Source organism: Solanum lycopersicum, chromosome 8 (genome assembly GCF_036512215.1).
Source record: "Solanum lycopersicum chromosome 8, SLM_r2.1".
Classification (NCBI taxonomy): domain Eukaryota; kingdom Viridiplantae; phylum Streptophyta; class Magnoliopsida; order Solanales; family Solanaceae; genus Solanum; species Solanum lycopersicum.
The window spans coordinates 50,073,014-50,094,412 of record NC_090807.1 but is presented as its reverse complement, the minus strand read 5'-3'; the positions used below and the strand labels follow the sequence as shown (position 1 = coordinate 50,094,412).

General features: G+C 33.8%; 1 long non-coding RNA gene across 1 annotated transcript; it reads right to left on the bottom strand.

Annotated features, from left to right (window-relative positions):
* Nucleotides 1-14,394: 14,394 nt before the first annotated feature.
* LOC101264654 (uncharacterized) lies at nt 14,395-16,856 on the bottom strand. Its single transcript, XR_002028286.3, has 2 exons — nt 16,095-16,856; nt 14,395-15,167 (listed from the first exon to the last, which is right to left on the bottom strand). It is a non-coding gene; the product is annotated as an uncharacterized lncRNA (long non-coding RNA).
* Between the last annotated feature and the right edge of the window lie 4,543 nt (nt 16,857-21,399).

Below are 21,399 nucleotides of genomic sequence, written 5' to 3'. Positions count from 1 at the left end.
GGCCGAACCCCACTTAATTCAAAGGTTGGGTGGGCCGGCATAACGGACAAAACCTATTTTGACAGTTCTATCAATGGGTATCAAAATGATAATCCCTACACAAGAAATCCAATTTACTCTTACCCAAATTTGGGCCCATGTTGAAAGAGAGCACTTGGGATTTTTTTGTATTGTAAATTAGAGAGAGCGTCGCAACGTAAATTATTGCCTCCTAGATACCCTGCTAATCAATCATACAAGATAGCAGATAAATCCCCCACCCCACCACCTGTCGAGTACAGTTTCCTTTTGATTTCTCCCTTGTAGCCATCACTCGAATTTGCGCAAGTGTATTTACACACCCCAAGTCTTTTTCTGTTGATGTAATAGAGAAAGGAAGTTGGATCAAGAAAGCAATAATCAATGCTATCAATTGAGGTATGTCATTTATGCTAAATGAGGTATTTCTAATTTTGTGTTAGTCCTAACTAGGGGTGTACATAAGTTGGTTCAGTTTTTTATTAAAAACATTTAAATCAATTATGTCACTTTATTAAATCTAAAATCCAAATCAAACCACATAAAGTCGGTTTTTGTTTGTTTTGGTCGGTTCTTTCGGTTTTTATCAATTTTTTTTATTTTTGTTTGTTTTTTTACAACTATTGGGTGTTTTGAAAAAGAGATCAAATATATTTTCATGTGATAAACTAAACTTAAGAAATGTTAAATGAATATAAATTTTCATAAAATGGATAAAATTCATATGAGTACAAAGTATTTTTTTATATATATATCAATGTTCATTATGTTAAATTTATAAGACTGGAGGATACAACCAGACTGAATACAAAATGAAATTTTATCTACCATGTCCATTAACAAATCTATTTTACTAAATTAAAAAATCCAAAAATTATTAGTTACCTAACTTTAATAAATTAGATCACCCATTTTTTTTAACCCTCAAGACCTAAACCAAATGAAAAATAATTCAAACATGTAATTTTCTATACCCAAGAATTAATTATTTTAAAATAAAAAACCAAACAATTTCTTTTACTTTTTTTCTTGGGATAGGAGCTGGTAGGGGTGTGGGCTGATAAAAAACACTCTAAAAGTATTTTGTATTTAAAGCTTTTAATAAGATCTACACTATAACATGGGTATCCATATTATCCACCGGGTAACTCATTGTTATCCATTTAAAAATGAGTCGAATACTTCATCCATTTTTGTTTAACTCGTTTTTTGATCGACTCAACTCGCTCTTTGTCACTCCTACATGTTACTATTCTTTGCAATGCGTTTAGAATTACAACATTGTAGTAACATTAGTGTTTCACACTATTCTTTTAATAAGACTTCCTCAAAAATTTAAGTATGCTAATGGCTATATGATTTGACTCAGGTGCATATTTATGGATTCAAGGAATGATGGCTCTAATTCAAGATGGTTTTGTCAAAAGTGTGAGCGTCCCATTACCAAAACGGGATACACAGCTTGTGAATGTGGGTGTAAAACATGGGTGAAAGATGGGACTAATGAGAAATGGCTCATTGTGGATAGCCCATTGGCAAGTCCTCCACTTAACAATAAAGGTCCGATTCTTCTTAGCAATGAGGGGGAGTCTGAAGAGGACTGTGAAGTTGTTGGAAGGAAAAGAAGAATGGTGGAGCTTGCTGAGAGTGAAAACCACAACAAGTCTAAGATTAAGAATGAGGAGGAATCTAATGATGAGGAGTCGTATGAGGAGGTGTCAGATTACGAGGAGTGTAAATGCTCGTAAAAAGAGGAGTGTTATGATCGTAATGAAGTCATTTCTCCAGAAGAGAAGGAACATGTTTCTGTCAAAGAAACACTTCCTTTAGTATTCCGATTTGATGAAGAGGAAGCCATTCTCCCTAAGAAAGAAGAATTAGAAAAGGAAATTGAAGATCATTTCGCTGAAATGGAAATGTGTTTGTTGGAAGAACGAATAAGCCTTACAAATTCTTCACCTATTTTTTGCAGATGCAAAGTGAAAAATTAAGTGATTGTCAGATGGGGAACCACAAGCTTAAGCTAGATGAACAAATTTGACACATCTGTTCACTTTCTTCACATGTGATTTTGGAAAGGAAGTACATCTTCCCTGATTTTATTAGTATACGAGTTTTATTCTGTCGAGCAATTTTATTTTTTTAAAAAATAATCTAAATGTATTATAGTTTTTTTCTCTTAGTTTCTATGTTTTTCACTCTTAAAATCATGAACTTATGTGTCATTTGTAGGCTAGAAGACCTCAAAAAGGCATAGAAGAAAATATCTCCGAGAGTCGCTATCAATCTTCAGAGCTTCTCATTCTTCTGTAGACCAATATTCAGCTATTTATGAAGAAGAGGAACAATGTGGGATTTAGTTTCCCCAAATATTAAAGTGGCAATGTATCCTCATCAATGTGGAGGATTCGAGTTTATGTGGAAACACATTGCTGGAGCTATAAAATTTCAGAGGCTGAGAGAGCCCCTATCTAAGAGTAGGGGAGGATGCATTATCTCACAGCCACCTGGAACATGGAAAACCCGACTCAACATAGTGTTTCTTCAGTCACTTTTAAAGATTCACCTGAAGAGTCGGCCTGTAATCATAGCTCCATCAAGTTTGCTTCTTAACTAGGAAGCGTAGTTCCAAAACTGGGAGTTTGACATTCCCTTCTACAATTTGAACAATAAAAATTTCTCCTCCCAAGAAGAAGAAACTACAGTTCGTGTCTTTGGATGTTTATTTGATGTAGGAAGAAAAGACACACAACCTATATGTTTGTTGAAGCTGAAATCCTGGGATGGAAGTAATAGTGTTTTGGGAATAAGTTATGACTTGTTTAGGAATCTCACAGTAGAAGATGTGGACGTTAATGACAAAGTGATACGATAAATGCTTCTAAAATTACCTGGTGTTTTGGTCCTTGAAGAAGGGCACACTGCCCGAAATGAGAACAACCGTGTGTGTAAAGCACTGAAAAAGGTTAAAACAGAGAAGCGGATACTTTAGTCTGGAACTCCGTTCCTGAATAATATCAAAGAATTTTACAACACTTTGAGCATAGTTTGTCCAATGTTTGCTGCAGATTCAGAGCAGAAATGGGTTTCTCTTAGCAGTTCGAATGATAATAATCGCCGAGCATTGTAAGAGCTTAGGGATATTATTTCACAAATTATGCATACGTGCAATGAAAATGTAAAGAAGGTAAGACTTCCAGGTTTAAAGAGTACAGTGATACACTTGAAGCCTACAAATTTTGCAAAAGGAGTTAGTTAAGAGAATTTCAGAAGGTGCCTGAAACTAAGGACCCAATGGGTGAAAGGAACCCACTAGTGAAATCCTACATACCTGGTGATGAAATCCACGAAAAAATACTTAAGTTTCGGGGCTGGAACTACTGGAGCTTGTGGAGTTCTTGAACTAGGGTTCTTCAGCTTTTTTCTCCTCTCTTGCTTTTAATTTTCTAAGTTTTGATTTAATGATTTGACTTGTATAAGTCTTAATTATGTTTCTAGGCTTAAACTGACTAAAATCTAATGATTTGGGTTTAAACAACGTAACTTAGAGTTTAAATGGAGTGGGAAAGGTCAAAAAGACCTTTGGGAAGGTTGCTGTTGGGCCTCACTAGGGCTAGGACTGACGGTCCGTCGTGCGCCCTACGCCCCGTCGTTGGGTCAGTCGTGAGGGCTTGTTCGATAGGCCTTTACTAAAATGAGCATAACTTTTTACTCGAAGTTTTGATTTTATCAAGGTTAGTGGATATGGAAAGATAATTCAATTATATGTCTGTGGGTAGGTCATGGAACACCTAATTCATTTTGTGCTAAGAGTTATGATCATTTTAAGTTTACCCAACGACATTTCCCCTTAAATGGCTGCAAATTTTCCACCTACGGTCAGACAGACGTACTGTAGGTCCACCTACGAACCATGCTGGTCATCCATAGCTCTTGTTAGAGAGTGGTTGGGGGGAGTGTTGATCGACGGTCACGGACTACGGACCGTCGTTTGACCTACGGACCGTAAGCTTGTCCGTCGTCCAAGACTTAACCAATTTTTCTAGGCTGAAATTTTTGGGAGTTTCTGATCCCATCAACGGTTGTGCAGGATGGACCGTGGGTCAGGCTACGGCCCGTCGATGCCACCGTTGATAGAACCTGCAGATTTTTCTTAAAAACTAATTTTTGGTATGTTTTGGCTATGGGGTGTTAAAGTTAGATGGCGAACCACAAGCTTAAGCTAGATGAACAAATTGGACACATCCGTTTAGTTTGTTCACATGTGATTTTGGAAATGAAGTGCATTACCCCTTATTTTGTAAGTATACAAGTTTTGTTCTGTCGAGCAATTTTTTTTTAAAAAAATAATCTAACTGTATGATAGTTTTTCCTCTTTCGTTTATATTTTGGTCACTCTTAAAATCATATACTTATGTGCTGCAGGCTAGAAGACATCGATAAAGTCATTAAGAAAATATCTTCGAGAGTCGCCATTAACCTTCAGAGCTTCTGATTCTTCTGCAGACCAAGATTCAGCGAATTATGAAGAAGAGAAAGAGTGCGGCAATGTATCTTCATCAACGTGGAGGATCGAGTTTATGTGGAAAGACATTGCTTGAGTTATAACATTTGAAAGGGTGGGAGAGCCCCTATCTAAGAGTAGGGGATGTGCATTATCTCACACCCACCTAGCACCGGAAAAACACGAATCAGATAGTTTTTCTTCAGTCATATCTGAAGTTGTTCCCAAAGTGTCGGCCTGTAGTCATAGCTCCATCAAATTTACTTCTTCACTGGAAAACGGAGTTCCAGAAATGGATGGTGGATATTCCCTTCCACAACTTGAACAAAAAGAACTTCTTTTTAAAGGAAGATGAAGGTACTCTTGGTGTCTTTCACTGTTTATCCAGTGCAGCAAAAAAAATCCACACCTTGTACGGATGGCGAAGATGAAATCCTTGGCAAAAAGTAAGAGTGTTTTGTGAATTAGGTACAAATTGTTCAGAATTCTCACAGGAGAAGATGGAGAGGGTTATAACAAAGAGCTTAGAGAAATACTCCTAAAGTTTCCTAGTCTGCTGGTCTGAGTAAGGAGGGGCACACTGCTCGAAATGAGAACAACCTTGTGTGGAAAGCATTGAAGAAGGTTGAAACAGAGAAGCGCGTACTTCTTTATCAAACTCCATTCCAGAATAACATTAAAGAGCTATACAACACTCTTTGTGTAGTTAGTCCAAAGATTGCTTCTGATTTGGAGCAGAAATGGTTTTCTCTTAGCAGTTCAATTGACAAGAATGCCCGAGAGTTGGAAAAGCTTAAGGATATTCGTTCACCATTTGTCCACAAATGTAGCAAAAATGTAAAGAAGGTAAGCCTTCCACGTATACGGGATACAATAATACATTTGAAACCCACAGAGTTGCAGAACGAGTTACTTAAAAGAGTTCCAGAGAATCCGAGATCCTTTTATGAAGAAAATCTGATGTCTCTGATCTCTGTTCATCTTTCATTAGTGACAAATAGGAAGGAGTTGTCTGAGTTAGAAAGTCAACTCAAGGAAAGAAGATGTCGGTTGGATGTTGATATTGGGGTAAAATTGAAATTTGTTATTGAATTGATCAGAATATGTGGTTGGTGGAAGGAGAGGGTTATAATATTTAGCCAGTTACTTGATCCTCTAAACCTGATCATGAAGCAGCTCAATTCTCTCTTTAGCTGGACTTTAGGCCGAGAGATTCTCTATATGGATGGGAAACTTGATGTAAACCAGCACCAGATATCAATAAATTATGTTAATGACCCTAAGAGTGATTTCAAAGTGCTTCTTGCAGTGACAAAAGCCTTCTCAGAAGGAATAAGTCTAATAGGGACCTCAAGAGTGGTTTTGCTTGACGTTCTCTGGAATCCCTCTGTAGAACAGCAAGCCATCAGTCGAGTCTACAGGTATGGTCAGACAAAATTTGTTCATGTTTACTGTCATCAAAATAGGAGGTTGACAAGATCGAACAACAAACAAGAAAGAGATATCATTCCGATGTACTTCTGTCCAGGAATGAAGAAAACACTTCATGTTCTGTGTCAGAGGATAACATACTTGAATGCATGTCTAAGCATGAGGGCCACCGTCATATATTTGAAAAGCAATCTCATGCACCTCATGTGGTGCCTACAACATGCTTTTATTCTGGTAGCCAACCTTCAAAAGGGAGTAGTTAGACAGTCCGACTTGTTTTAGTGTATTTTGTTAACTTTGAGCCATTTTATAAAGTTAACAAAATACACTAAAACAAGTCGGACTATCTAACTACTCTCTTTTGAAGGTTGGCTACCAGAATTAAAGCATGTCGTAGGCACCACATGAGGTGCATGAGATTGCTTTTCAAAAATATGACGGAGGCCCTCTTGCTTAACCATGCATTCAAGTATGTTATCCTCTGACACAGAACATGAAGGGTTTTCTTCATCCTTGGAAAGAAGTACATTGGAATGATATCTCTTTCTTGTTTGTTGTTCGATCTTGTCAACCTCCTATTTCGATGACAGTAAACATGAAAAAATTTTGTCTGACCATTATTGTAGACTCAACTGATGGCTTGCTATTCTACAGAGGGATTCCAGAGAACGTGAAACAAAATCACTCCTGAGGCCCCTATAAGACTTATACCTTTTGAGAAAGCTTTTGTCGATGCAAAAAGCACTTTGGAATCACTCTTAGGGTCATTACATAATTTATTGATATCTGGCGCTGGTTTACATCAAGTTTCCCATCCATATAGAGAATCTCTCGGCCTAAAGTCCAGCTAAAGAGAGAATTGAGCTGCTTCATGATCAGGTTTAGAGGATCAAGTAACTGGATAAATATTATAACCCTCTCCTTCCACCCACCACATATTCTGATCAATTCAATAACAAATTTCAATTTTACCCCAATATCAGCATCCAACCGACATCTTCTTTCCTTGAGTTGACTTTCTAACTTAGAGAACTCCTTCCTATTTGCCACTAATAAAGGATAAACAGAGATCAGAGACATCAGATTTTATTCATAAAAGGATCCTGGATTCTCTGGAACTCTTTTAAGCAACTCCTTCTTCAACTCTGTGGGTTTCAAATGTATTATTGTATCCTGTATACCTGGAAGGCTTACCTTCTTTACATTTTCGCTACATTTGTGGGAAAGGGGTGAAAGATTATCCCTAACCTCTTCCAACGCTTTGGCATTCTTGTCAATTGAACAGCTAAGAGAAGCTCATTTCTGCTCCAAATCAGCAACAAACTTTGGACTAACTACACAAAGAATGTTGTACAGATCTTTAATGTTATTCTGGAATGGAGTTCCAGAAAGAAGTACGCGCTTCTCTGTTTCAACCTTCTCCAGTGCTTTTCACACAAGGTTGTTCTCATTCCGAGCAGTGTGCCCCTCTTTAAAGACCAGCAAACTAGGAAACTTTAGGAGTATTTCTTTAAGCTCTTTGTTATAACCCTCTCCATCTTCTCTTGTGAGAATCCTGAACAAGTCGTAACTAATCCCAAAACACTCTTAATTTTTACCCAGGATTTCAGCTTCACAATCCGTATAAGGTGTGGATTTTTTTCGCAGCACCGGATTAATAGTGAAAGATACCAACAGTACCTTCATCTTCCTTTAAAGATAAGTTCATGTTGTTCAAGTTGTGGAAAGGAATATCCACCTCCCATTTCTTGAACTCCGCTTCCCTGTTAAGAGGTAATTTGATGGAGCTATGACTACAGGCCGACACTTCGGGAACAACTTCAGATATGACTGAAGAAACGCTATGGTGAGTCGTGTTTTTACGGTGCCCGGTGGGTGTGAGACAATGCACCTTCCCTTACTCTCCAATAGGGGCTCTTTCAGCCTTTCAATCTTTATATCTCCAGCGATGTTGTTCCACGTGAACTCGAACCCTCCACATTGATGAGGATTTATAGTAGATTTAGAACTTTGAGGAACCAAATCCCACACGGTTCCTTCTCCAAAAATGGGAGAATCCCCAGCTTCTGAAGAGTCAACAACTCTGAAGCCTTCAACATCCAAGACTGATGGGGATTCTCCAAAGCAATTTCTTTCGTACCTCCCTTGAGTTCTTCGAGCCTGCAGATGACACATAAGTTGAAGAATTTAAGAGTGAATCATAAATAAATTGGAGGGAAGATGTATTTACAAAAATATTTGAAAATAAAAGGGCTTGAAAGAACAGAACTCGTATACTTACAAAATCAGGGAAGATGTATTTCATCTCCAAATGGACATATGAACAAACTGAACAGAAGAGTCTTATTTGTTCATCTAGCTTAAGCTTGTAGTTCCCCAATTGACATTCACTTAATTCTACACTCTGCATCAGCGAAACTGATGGATTCGTAAATCCAATATTTGATTCCAAGATGCACATGTTCATCTCAGAGAAAAGATCTTCTATTTCCTTTTCCCATTCTTCTTTCTCAGGGGGGAAAAGGTTCCTTGTCTTCAAATCGTATTACCAAAGGAAGTATTTCTTTGACAGGAACATGTTCCTTCTCTTTTGGAGGAATGACTTCGTTACGATCGTCGACATTTTTTATTGAATCAACAATGAATTTCAGAAACTCAGATTCATCAAGAATCTTCTTCGGATTCTTTTGAAGAGCATCAGTTGTAGATTCGAATTCCGACTTAGGTTGCATCAGGATCACTCTCCTCATCCTCATCCTCATCCTCCTCCTCTTTCTCCTCCGCAACATTAACAATATCAGGTTTAGTCTTCACCTCCTCATCCGCAATGATAACAATATCAGGATCATTGTCCTCCTCCTCCTCAACAATATTAACATCAGGATCAGGACCAGTATCCTCCGATGACGAATCATCATCATCATCATATACTTCCTCAACGAACTTCCTCCTCCCATTTTCTTCGACATTTCTCTCGTCACCTCCTGAAGTCTCCATCTTTTTTCTTTTTCTTCCATTCGTAGAATCCCCACTTTGACTGAACTTGTTCCTCTTTTAAACTATCTCCACCATATGTTTTAAAGATTGTTGTCTAGTTCTCCTCTTTGAAACATATTTTTTTCCTGATTCCATCTTCCTCATCCGAATTAAAATACACCTCTCATTATCAATCAAAATTAACAAGCATATACAAAAACCGAACTTTATTTACAAATACCTTTTTCTACCGGAAAATAAAAATGGATTGCTTTGAATTCTTCCAAACTGTAAAAGAAAAATAGAGTAATATGAGTGATGATTTTGAATGAATACACCCAACTATATATAATAGAGTATGAGCACAAACAAAACGTGAGTTAGAGAAGCCCTTTTAGCGTGACAGAAAAAATTTAAGTGAAGTGCGTGCATTCTGTGATACAATGTTCCAAACAAATCACAATAATGTAAAGCGTGAATGTTAGATCTTCCAACTGAGTCACATGAATTGTCAATAAAGAATTGTCTTTCTTTAGACAGGGTATTTTGGGGGGGGGGGGGGGAAATGGTTTTTTTCCACTTTAATTTAATTAGTTAATTTTTTAATAAAATAATGGGAACGACTTTAGTTTTAACTCTTATCCTTGAGTTGAATGTCGTTGCTCTTATTTGTGTAAATTTTTATAATTACTTCAAGTAAAAAAATGGCGATCGATTAAGAAAAATATTTCAATTATGGACATCTTCATCGGCACCCTCATATTAGTTTTTTTGGGGGAAAAAGAACGAGATCGATGATTATATACCACCGATCTAAAAGGTTTCGAGTTTGTTTATAGCCCTAGAAAAAGTAATTAGTAATGAAATAATTTTGAAAAATAATTGTTCATCATAACAACCAAGAAAACTTTGATATGAACTATAAAGAGAAACCATTACAGCACAACTGACGAAAACCACTAATGATCATGATACCATTACTAATAAAAACTTTTTTATTGCAGATCGTAATATTACAACATTGCAGGCATATCCCACTAAATTGTTCACTGTGATGAGAAGATAAAAAAAAGACTTAAAGTAACGAAACCAACCATAAAATCCTCAATTTAGACACTTAGAAAATGATATTCAATATAACTCACCGGTTTGGGAGTAGTGACAGTGATTCAAAACATTAAAATATTATTATTGTGAAATTCTAGTGTCAACTATAAAATGACCATAAGGATTCTAAAGACTGAAATTTAAACCCTTAAGGCTAAACATGTCTAAGGCCTTAACTCATATAAATATAATTAATTAAATTTCTTATCGATTATCGGGCACTCTATTAGAAATATGGATAAATTGAGACCTGAACTAATAAGACGATAAGAAGTTTATTGTAAACTGAGACTCAAAATGTTAAACCATTAACCAGAATCATTGACCTAATAACCAAATTATCGATTCGAATTATCGATTTTGATTTGATTTTGAATATCCCTAATAGCAAGTGGTAGGCCATAAAATGATTTCACTTGACAACGTCTTCTGAGTCATGTTCTTTGCATCAAATTTTCCTAATACAATTAATAACTCTAATATGATTGGCGAATTACTGTATAAAAATGAGTTTATATAGTTCGTACATGAAGAATAGCGGGGGTGGGTTACCAATAATATGAACTCTATTGTAACCAGGATGTCATAAATAAAAATTAATCACAAAGGCTAATATGAGATGTTTCGTATTTGAGTTGGTCATAAGTTTTGATTTTAACACTTGTAATATATGATTCAATATATTTTATCTTTTATTAATCATACTGTTCCTTTTTATAGGAAATATGTCGTATTTGGAGTACTTCTAGAGGTAGTATCATCAAATATTGGCTTAATAATACACGTTTAACATAAGTACATAACACATGAACTATTAAACGATAAAACAATTAATATTGATAAAGTTATTCTAAATACACAAAAACAAAATAACAAGGACTGATCGAACAAACATACACTAATATAGAATGAGAAAAAGAATCGTGACCAAAAATGGGGGTGGCTGGTATTTCAGGTTTTGTTAAGGGGGAGAACTGACAAATGAGAGAGAATATATAGCACATCAATTTTTTTTCTACAAATGTATATAAAAGATTTCTTTCACATATAAAGTGATGTGTAGTAATATCACTTTTAGATGGTACACTATTTTCTTGGTACGACTTCCTCTTTCTCAAAATATTTGTCATTTTGAAAGTCTAAAATGAACTTAACTATTTTCTTATCAATTTTCAGTATGCTAATGGTTATGCGATTTGACTCAGGTCCTTGTTTATGGATTTAAGGGATGGCTATGTTTCAAGATGGTTGTGATGAAATTGTGATAGTTTGATTACCAAATTGGGATACACAACATGTGAATGTGGGTGTGAAACATGGGTGAATGATGGGTCTCAAAAGAAATGGACTTTTGTTGTGGATATCCCATCATGGACTCACGAGAAATGGCCTTTCGTTGTGGATTTATGAGAAATTGACTAACGAGAAATGGCTTGATGTTTTTACTATTAAGGAGGAGGAGAATAATGATCCTGATGTTGTTATCGCTGCGGAATAGGAGGAGGAAGTAGAGACTGAACCTGATGTTGTTGTCGTTACGGAGGAGGAGGTGGAGAGTGATCCTGATGTTGTTAACGTGGCGGAAGAGGAGAATGTGGAGACTAAACCTAATGTTTTTAATATTGAGGAGGAGGAGGAGGGTCCTAAAGTTATTATCGTTACAAAAGAGCAGGAAGAGACTGAACCTGATGTTGTTACATTGCCGAGGAAGAGGAGGAGGAGAGTGAGGAGGAGAAAATAGATCATGATGTTTTTATCATTGAGGAGAAGACATATCATGTGTTGAATGAAATAGATAAGGTTGTTTCTTCCAAGTCAAACATGTGCAGAATAGAGGACAAACCCAAAGAGTTTATGAATACAACCTCATATTCTAAATCAGAATTTGAATCTTCAATGGATGCTTTTCGAAAGAATTCAAAGAAGATTTTTGAAGAGTCCGAGTTTATGAAGTTTATTGTTGATTGATTGTTGATTGATTGAAAGTTTGAATTTTCTTCACAACATTTGTATTGAATGAACAATAAACTTCAGAAACTCAGACTCTCCAAGAATCTTTTTTGGATTGTTTCGAAGAGAGCCTGTTGAAGATTTGAATTTTGACTTTAGAATATGAGGTTGTATTATTAATCTCTTCGGATTTGTCACCTATCCTACACGTGTTTGACTTAGAAGAAACAACCTCATCAGTTACATTCAAAATTGGAGACGCCTTCTCCTCAATAATAAAAACATCATAATCACTCTCCTCTTCCTACTCCTCTGCTACGTTAGCTACTCTAACTCAAGAGCCCTTACTCAAGAGGGCTTCTCTTCCTCTTATTGTCAGAAGTCAAATGGTTAAGTCCAGTTGCTTATACAAATTCAAAAATAAAAAAAATACACTTAATGTGATACTTTATATTAACAGCACACATTAACTGACAGATCTTCAAACCACAACATATTCAAAACTTTAATATATCAAGTTCTAACAGTAATGTATCATGACTTATAGGTCAATATACAAATTCATGAATGAAAAAAATAATGATTAAAGCACACGAATATGTGTTAGATACTTTTTTCTATCAATCTTTTAACTCGAAAATTGAAGTTATGGCAAATAAACATAACTAATTCTGCCCAATTTAATTATAAAATAACAACTTTCAGTTTCCTTCATATTTGAGATTTGTCATCATACTGGCAAGCAACCACCAACAAAAAAATAAATATACCAAGAAAGTTGTCAAAGAAATTAAGACCTGATCGTCAATCATAGTGAGATCTACGTAAAATTCGAAGAACTCAAAAGCTACGATCTTCAATTTTTTCTTTCTTCGAGAGTGTCAATCAAAATCAAAATATTTATCTTGTATCTTATCAAATTTTTAACAAAATTTTTGAATCCTACTTGAAAATTTCTTCGTTGAAATAGGGTCAAAGATGAAAAGGGATTTTGAATTTTGAATAGATTTATTATTTTAGGATTTAGTTTCTCTGATTAACACATTAAAGAGGAATTGAATACTATAAATTATGGGATTTCAATATTATTTTTTGATTTGTTTCCTTTTTAAGCGCAATAACCACATTCGTAATGCATCACAATTAATGTATCCGGCTAACCAATTATGTATCCGAATGACTTATATTTTAAGGAATTTTTGAAAATAGAAAAAAGTAGGAATAGAATGTAATTTAGATTTTATATTGTGGGATTTGTGTAAGTTATATTGTTTATAATGTATGTAGTATCTCATATTTGATATATAATCTATAACATTATATGAAATCTATTATGAGGTGCTATTCTTAAAAGCAAATTTGTATATTTTAAATAAATTTAGTCAAATTGGCTGATTTTACATGTAGTATAAATTCAACCATTCGCATATAGTCACTTATGTTCCATAGCCATAGTTTGTTAATTAGGATTTGTACTTAGATGTTAGAGTGAGGAGAGAGGTGAGCGAGATTAGGGGAGGGAAGGAAAGGCGAGCGCGAGAGGGCAAACTGAAGAGAGGCGAATTATTTATATATATATATATATATATATATATATTCACCCCTTCCAAATCGCTCGCCAGATATACAAATACACATGTATATGCAAATTACATATATATAATTATTATATACATATACTATTCGTCTTTCCACTCTCTCTTCTCTCCCAATCTCGCTCACCAGATATACAAATAATATGTCATAGTATTTGTATATCTGGTGAGCGAGATTGGGAGAGAGAGGAGAGAGGAGAGAGTTGAAAGACGAATAGTATATGTATATAATAATAATAAATATGTAATTTGTATATACATGTGTATTTGTATATCTGGCGAGCGATTTGGAAGGGGTGAAGATAGGCGAATGATTGGCAGATGAGGAGAGAGGCGAGCGAGGGATGGCAAAGAGTAGAATAAGACTAATTGTATTTGTATATCTATCATATAATTATATATGCATATATATAATTTGTATTTATATACATATAAAAGAGGAGAGAGATGACGTGATTATAACTAAAATTAAGTTGGGAGCCATAATTAATTCAAACTGTAGCAATATTAGCTAATTAACTACTATATATGTGCTTATACACATAATTTCCCATTAGAAAAAAGTGCATTTAGATTCTAAATATTCTTGCAAAAAGTATGTCAAACACAATTCATACTTGATAGTTTTTAACGTTCCAGTATATATATATATATATATATATATATATATATATATATATATATATATATATATATAGAGAGAGAGAGAGAGAGAGAGAGAGAGAGAGAGAGAGGAGATAATTAACTATACATGCAGTTTTAGCCAAAATATAGCATTAACAGGTGTTAGGAATGACAAAACCATCTAACAAATGAAGAGAAGAGAAAATTACATATAAGGAGTATTGTACTTTTTTAATCATCTAATCAAAATTTAAAAAAAAATATATCATTTCGTATAACCCACCTAAGATATCAATATCTCTACGGGGGTTTTAAGTAGTTAAAGAAAAAGTCTTGTTATTAACAAATTGGTGCAATAGAATACTAGTATTTCTTGCCACTAATAGATCATATTTCAAGGGGAAAAAAAGGATGTAGTGGTATTTATTCTCCTACTACACGATGAGGAAAGATATTCATGAGCTTCTCTTCTTACCGTTAAGAGACTTTCACTCCTTACTAATTGTCCAGTATTCGCACTGAACTGCGGGTTCTACTGCAAGCTTAAAGTTTTCCCTGGACCTTGCCTATAACTTACAATCACTAGGCACAGAAAGTAGTTCTGTAAGAAGTTCTCCATCACATACAATCTACTAACCTCATATACTCCAATATTTTGCACGACTGCATGTGGTTACTCCAACAACTGAAAAATACATCGATAAGCCATACATACAGAGAGGGAAATGGACTGGAGGACAACCTAACAAAGATAGGTAGTACTGCAACTTTTTTGATAAAGTAGCGGTTACTAATACACCACTTGGTTTTACTCTTGCAGCATTAGCCAAACATAAACAAGGACAATACCAACTGAGAATCATCTTCTACCATGGATATAGCTGCAGATTCACAGTAGTTCTTGTATTCACCCCACTACCCCTTTTCTTGTGACAATCTACGGGATCAACCACAAAACAGAGCTGCAAAACAAAGGAATTACATATGACTACAACTTTAACTTTTAGGAGCTTCTAGGTTGTAAGTTCTATACTCTACTTCCCGTAAAGAATTCATGGCCCTTTCCACTCAACATGAGAGCTTTTAAAACACTGAATAATAATTTCAAAGTAGTTACAGTCTACCGAGCTATCCTTTGATGTGTATTACCAAGTGCTAACCATCTTCAAAGGGATGAAAATTTAATAAATTTACTCTCTCACCTCCAAAGTGATAAACGCTGACACTTTGAACGCAAGTTCAAATCACTGAAAGACTCTAGCAGTTCACAACTAAATTACGTGCTGGAAGGAAAAAAAACACAGAAAGGAACATCACTTTAAAGAGGTATTATTGCATAGTGAACATCACATGCCTAAATCATTCATATGAAGTATCATTAAAATTTACATTAAAAGATTGAAATTTAAAACATAAATATACAGAAATAGTTACGATCAAAGAAAACAAATAATTCTTAAAACTTCATTTTGACAAGACAGAAAACATAAATAAATGGTCAAAACTAAAAGGCATGAGAATGTCGTGGAAGTATGTGCAATTCCCCTTTTGATATCACAATGATGTGATAACCCAATATGGCGTACAAATAAGACTAACAGAAATGCCCGGATAGGAAGATTGAATTTTGCAATCTTGAAGACTATAAGCTCCCATATCTCTACCAGAAATATTAGTAAAATAGATGTGATTAGGTTTCACTCTAATAGACTTAGATGTATCAATTGAAATTGATCCATTCTTCCCCAGAAAAATTGCTCTATCTCCCAAGACTCTAATCTCTTTTGCTTTCCTTCTAATTAAATCTAGTTTCCATACTCGAAATTTATAGGTTTTCAATCTATCAAAAGCATCATAGTTACAAAATTGTGAAACAAATAATAGTGCACCTGATACTTGACTAGATAAAGCTGCTTTGGTGGATCATATTTTGTTTTTCCGAATAACCAATTGGAGTTCATAATCCTCATCAATAACCCAAACTCCAGTAGAAGTTATTACATAAAATTTTCCATTAAAGTAGTGGATATCCCATAATTCACCAAATCCATCAACATCATAAATTGGAGTCCAAAAGAAATCACCAGGTTCCCAATAACCCAAATGACTTTTATGCCTACTATACGACATAATTAGATGATAACGAAGGATTAGCAGATAATATAATTTTATCTATAGACACATCGCTAGTTTCATGAGTTGGTTCCCAATATCTCAAGCCAATATGTGGAGGAAGATGAATTTGAGCATGTGAAAAAGGATACAATAACTTCATTCCTCCGATACCTCTATATTCGAAGGTAGCAATCCATCCATTGTTGAAAAACATTCTCGATCTTTAGCTTGTGGGAGAAATACTCGTGTTATTTTCTTCTTAGAAAGAGAGAAAGATTCTCGGTAATCATTGTCGTCATCGTCTTTTTCAGCAGTCAACATAAGCAATGGAAGTAGTGGGAATGTTCCATCAAAGTTTTCTTTAGAAGCAGCAATTTGCCATGATTTACAACAGCACCAAATACAATGAAATCCTCCATAAACGTAACACGATTTGCTATTGTAAGTAGTAAATCGTGTGGAAGTAACGACCAATTCACCATAGCTAGGGCAAAAGAGAATAGTAATTTTAGTTTTAGGGATTTTGCCTTAGAGGAAATTTATGTAAGTTGGGGCAAAAGCAATGCATTATTAGGTTGGGGTAATTGAGTTATATTTGATACTATAATAAATCAAAGATTTAATTCAATTTAAATTTATTTGGGTTGAGCTGGATCATAAAATGGGTTAACATATGACCTAACTCAATTTTTACTATTTTTCATTTATTTTATTAAAATATTATCTACTTATTAAGATTACTTTCTTTCTTGGGAAAATTGTATATAATAGCAAACTAATAACTTAAATTAAATGGAATAGCTAGGGTTTGATTTAATTGTGCTCCTTAGCAAACATTAGCTAAAATTTGCCAGCGTCTCTCTCCCAAAAATCTCGGTCGCCACTCTCCATTCTCACTCGCCTCTCTCGCTTTATACATAGAAGTGTATAATTTTGATTCTGTTTTATATAAAGAGAGAGAAAATTGTATATGCACATGCAAAAATTTATATCTTCGTGTTATACACTTAATTATACAATTTACAAACATTTTACTTCAAATATTGCAGAGTAAAAGGCCAACGAATTATACAATTGCAGTGAAATACAATTTTCTTCTAGCTTTATACAACAGAAGTGTATATATTGTTTTTCTGTTTTTGTATAAAGCGAGAAAAACATATATCTTCTTGCTATATGCTTATAATTATGCAATATACATACATTGTAATTCGATTCAACTGTATGCACAACAAATTATACAATTGCAGCGAATTATACAATTTGGGCCGCAAATTATACAATTTAGGCCAACGAATTATACACTTGTATATGTATAGCAAATCATACAGTTTTATGTTTGCTATGGAGCGCAATTATGCAAAGTTTTCTATAGCATACAAATATGAATTTTTTGTTTGCTATATGTGAAAGTTGTCCTTCTTTCTTTGCTAGTAAAAATGAGCTCGTGCTAATATTATATGATATACAAATTATTAGGACAAAATTATTATTGATTTTCTAATGAATAATCTCAGTCATCTAAAATTATAAATATAGTAGAAGATGATGTTTTTCAATTACAATAAATTATTTTCAAAGCGTAATGAGTCTATCGACTTTATCATTTTATTTAATACGATATTTTTTTTAATTTTCTAAAATTTATTATTTATATTTATTCATAATTTATTTTAAAGATCGTATTTATCAATTATGAATATCTTGAAAATAAAAACATGTACAACTATCTCCGATTTATTTTTATTTTACTCTATATTCGAAGGGTAAAATAAAGAATGTTTTCTTCATTCATTCTCTATTTTACTCTCTATTCATCATTTGTAGAGATAATTGAAGAATTACTATTCACTATTTTACTTTTTGATTATTTAATTATTATTTCATTATATAATATTTATAATTAACATATTATATATTATATAAGTCCATTTATTAAAATTTTAATATTATTAACTTTTTTTAATATGATATAACACTTCAGAAAAATTATTATATAATATATACATTTTCAGTTTGAATAATAATAATACTTCATTTAAAAAAATATATATTTAGAACCAATTGCAAACTCATCAATGAACAACACTTCATAAATAAAATGGCTCAAGTGCTTTATTAGGAAAAGAAATAAGGCAAAAGGTTGACGGAACACTGACTGACACAACTTCACAAGTATAGTTTAATGCATCTCAATCACATTTAGTAATATTTCAGTGGATGTCAACAATTGTAATGTAATAGAAAATGATGAATTTTTCATGTATTTGTTTACGTGGTCTAAAGATTAAAGCAGAAAATACAATTTCTTTTAAACAAATAGTCTAGAAAAATATTGTTATACCTCAATCTTTCTTCTAATGTCACCAAGCTGACATGTTGAAGCTTTTGAAACTCTCTCTTCTAATATACTAGAAGGATGATGCCCGCGCATTGCACGGGCCCAACGTGTCATTGAAATAAATAAATTATTAAGAATTGTGTATACAACATTTGTATAATATTTTTACAATATGTGCAAAATTAATGCTAGGTAAAATTTAATTGAGATGGTTGTCAATCCTTCTATTTTGCAAAAATGAAATTCAAGTAAATTTTTTCAAAACATTTGTATAAAAAGAAAAAAGTTGCAAATCATATCATCGTTAACCACTTCCTTGTGGTTTCGTGGAGATATCAATGTAGACATTACGGAAAACGTGGTAGCATATGTCCCTGTAATCACAGCTAAAAAGGCATAGCATGAATAATTATTTGTACCTGAGATAACAAATACAGTTTTTGAGCCCTCAAGCATGATGGCTAATGTAATCCAAAGGCATTGAAAATAGCGAAAATTGCGCGGCTAAGCAAACTTATACTATTTTATTACTCATCATAATTATAGTTTGCTATAGTTATCACTTGCGACTAAAACTATACACTAATTATGTGGGCTGACTTCCAGTTTTTATATTAGTCATGTTTGTATATATATAATTCGGTAGGATATACAAATGCATATGTATAATATACAATTATTTAACTTATATACATATACAATTCACCTCTCCCCCACTATATACCCTTTCTCGCTTGCCTCTCTCCTCCCTCTCTCAATCTCGTTGCCTCTCTCCTCCCTCTCCCAATCTCGCTTGCCATATATACAAATGCATATGTATAATATACAATCATATACCTATACAATTCACCTCTCTCCAACACTCTGCCCTCTCTCGCACGCCTCTCTTCTTCCTCTCTTAATCTCTCTCGCATCTCTTCACCCTCTCCAGTCTCGCTTGCATCTCTCCTCCTTCTCCTAGTCTCGCTTGCCTCTCTCCTCCTCTCTCAATCTCCCTTGCTATATATACAAATACATATGTATAATATACAATTATCTAACCAATATACATATACAAATCACCTTTCTTCCACTCTTCCCCCCTATCTCTCGCTTCTCTTCTCCATATAACATGTAGCTATGAATTGTAATTATCAAACTATAGCTATAGAGAGTAATTAATTATTTTTAAGTGGATAGATGTGAAAATTCCAAAAAAAATATAGGTAGTTATAAAATAAAAGGTTCATTTCTTACTTAGGCGCTTCCCACAGTTCACGATCAAACCAGACCTTGAGTTTAAATAACATAATATTACCTTGGTGTCGTATAAACCTCTAAGAAAATCCGCTTATTGCATTAACATATAATAGAACTTAGTCTTCATCAAGAGATCATGAGGTTTATACGTTAATGCAATATTTAATCGCCACACCCAAATATCTTACTACCTAGTTATCTTGTCCAATACTCTACCAACTGTTATAGATTATTTATTGATGCAACTCATGACATGAATAGCGAAGAAAATGAACAATACAATCTTTTTTCTATCTTCTGAACGATATATGTGTTAGTAATCTATTTGACAAATTATCAATTCTCAAATTTTTAGAGTTATCATAATCTTTGGCAATTGTTAATAGTTCCGAGAGAACTTATTGCACTTGACTGCATTGATTCTTTGTATATATTTTTCCATAATTTCTTTTTTCTTTCTTCCCATTCTCACTCTTGTTGGAGAAGGAGAAGAAGAGACATTGAAAAGGAGGTATTATATTTTTGGGGAGGAAGAGCAAATTGATTGAAAATAGAGGAGAGTGATATGAGTTTCAAGCTGATGCATCAATTTGGTGATAAGATTTTACATTTGAATATCAAAATTGGAGGTGATTTTTTCATTGTAATCATAATTTTTTGGGGTTTCCCTTCCAATTTTCGGTATCAAATTGTGATGACTTTTGTTTACTAAATTCAAGGAATTGAAGAGACCAGCAATCATGAACTTGTAAGAACTAATTAAAGCAAACAAATATGAGACTTGACAATAAAAATAAAAAGACAGACATGTGTCCAAGAAGAAACAAATAAATGGGGCGAAGAAAAATTTAATTGTTGATTGTACAACTAATGTAATTTTGTGTACCATTATGTGATGCAGGATCCGTCTCATGCTTGTTACAAGACATCCCGCCTTCCATGAGTTGTAGAGAGAAAATGTTGAATCTTCCACATGTATAGTATTTCAAAGATGATGCACCAGATTCATAACAATTATATTTATATTATGCTAATTTTCCATTAATCAGCAAGTAAAGCTAAAACTATTCTGATCATGACAACCCGACACGTTGACGTTTCTTAAGATGTTGATTTTTCTAGTAGATGAAAAAATAATTTCTGACTAATCCTAATAATTATTCGTGTATCCATATTGGAGATTAATAACCTAGGAACTTGTAGGAGAAATAAAACATTTTTCCTTTTTTTGATTAGATTTAGAATATATACTGTAGAAGAGCAGTAGACAGAAGCAAAAGCCAACAATTTATCCATCGTGGACGAAAAATTGCAGAATAATAATCTCTGGTTAATCAATCAAAAAGTGTAAGGAGGAAGAATGGAAAAAAGCAATAACAAACCTTTAGCTTCTCTAGATGAAAAGTGGGATTGAAAATTTTTCTATGTTAGACCAATTTGTCTTCTTCCTAATCAACCCAAGGTCATTTCCTTCCCAAAATATTGTGATCATTGTTATA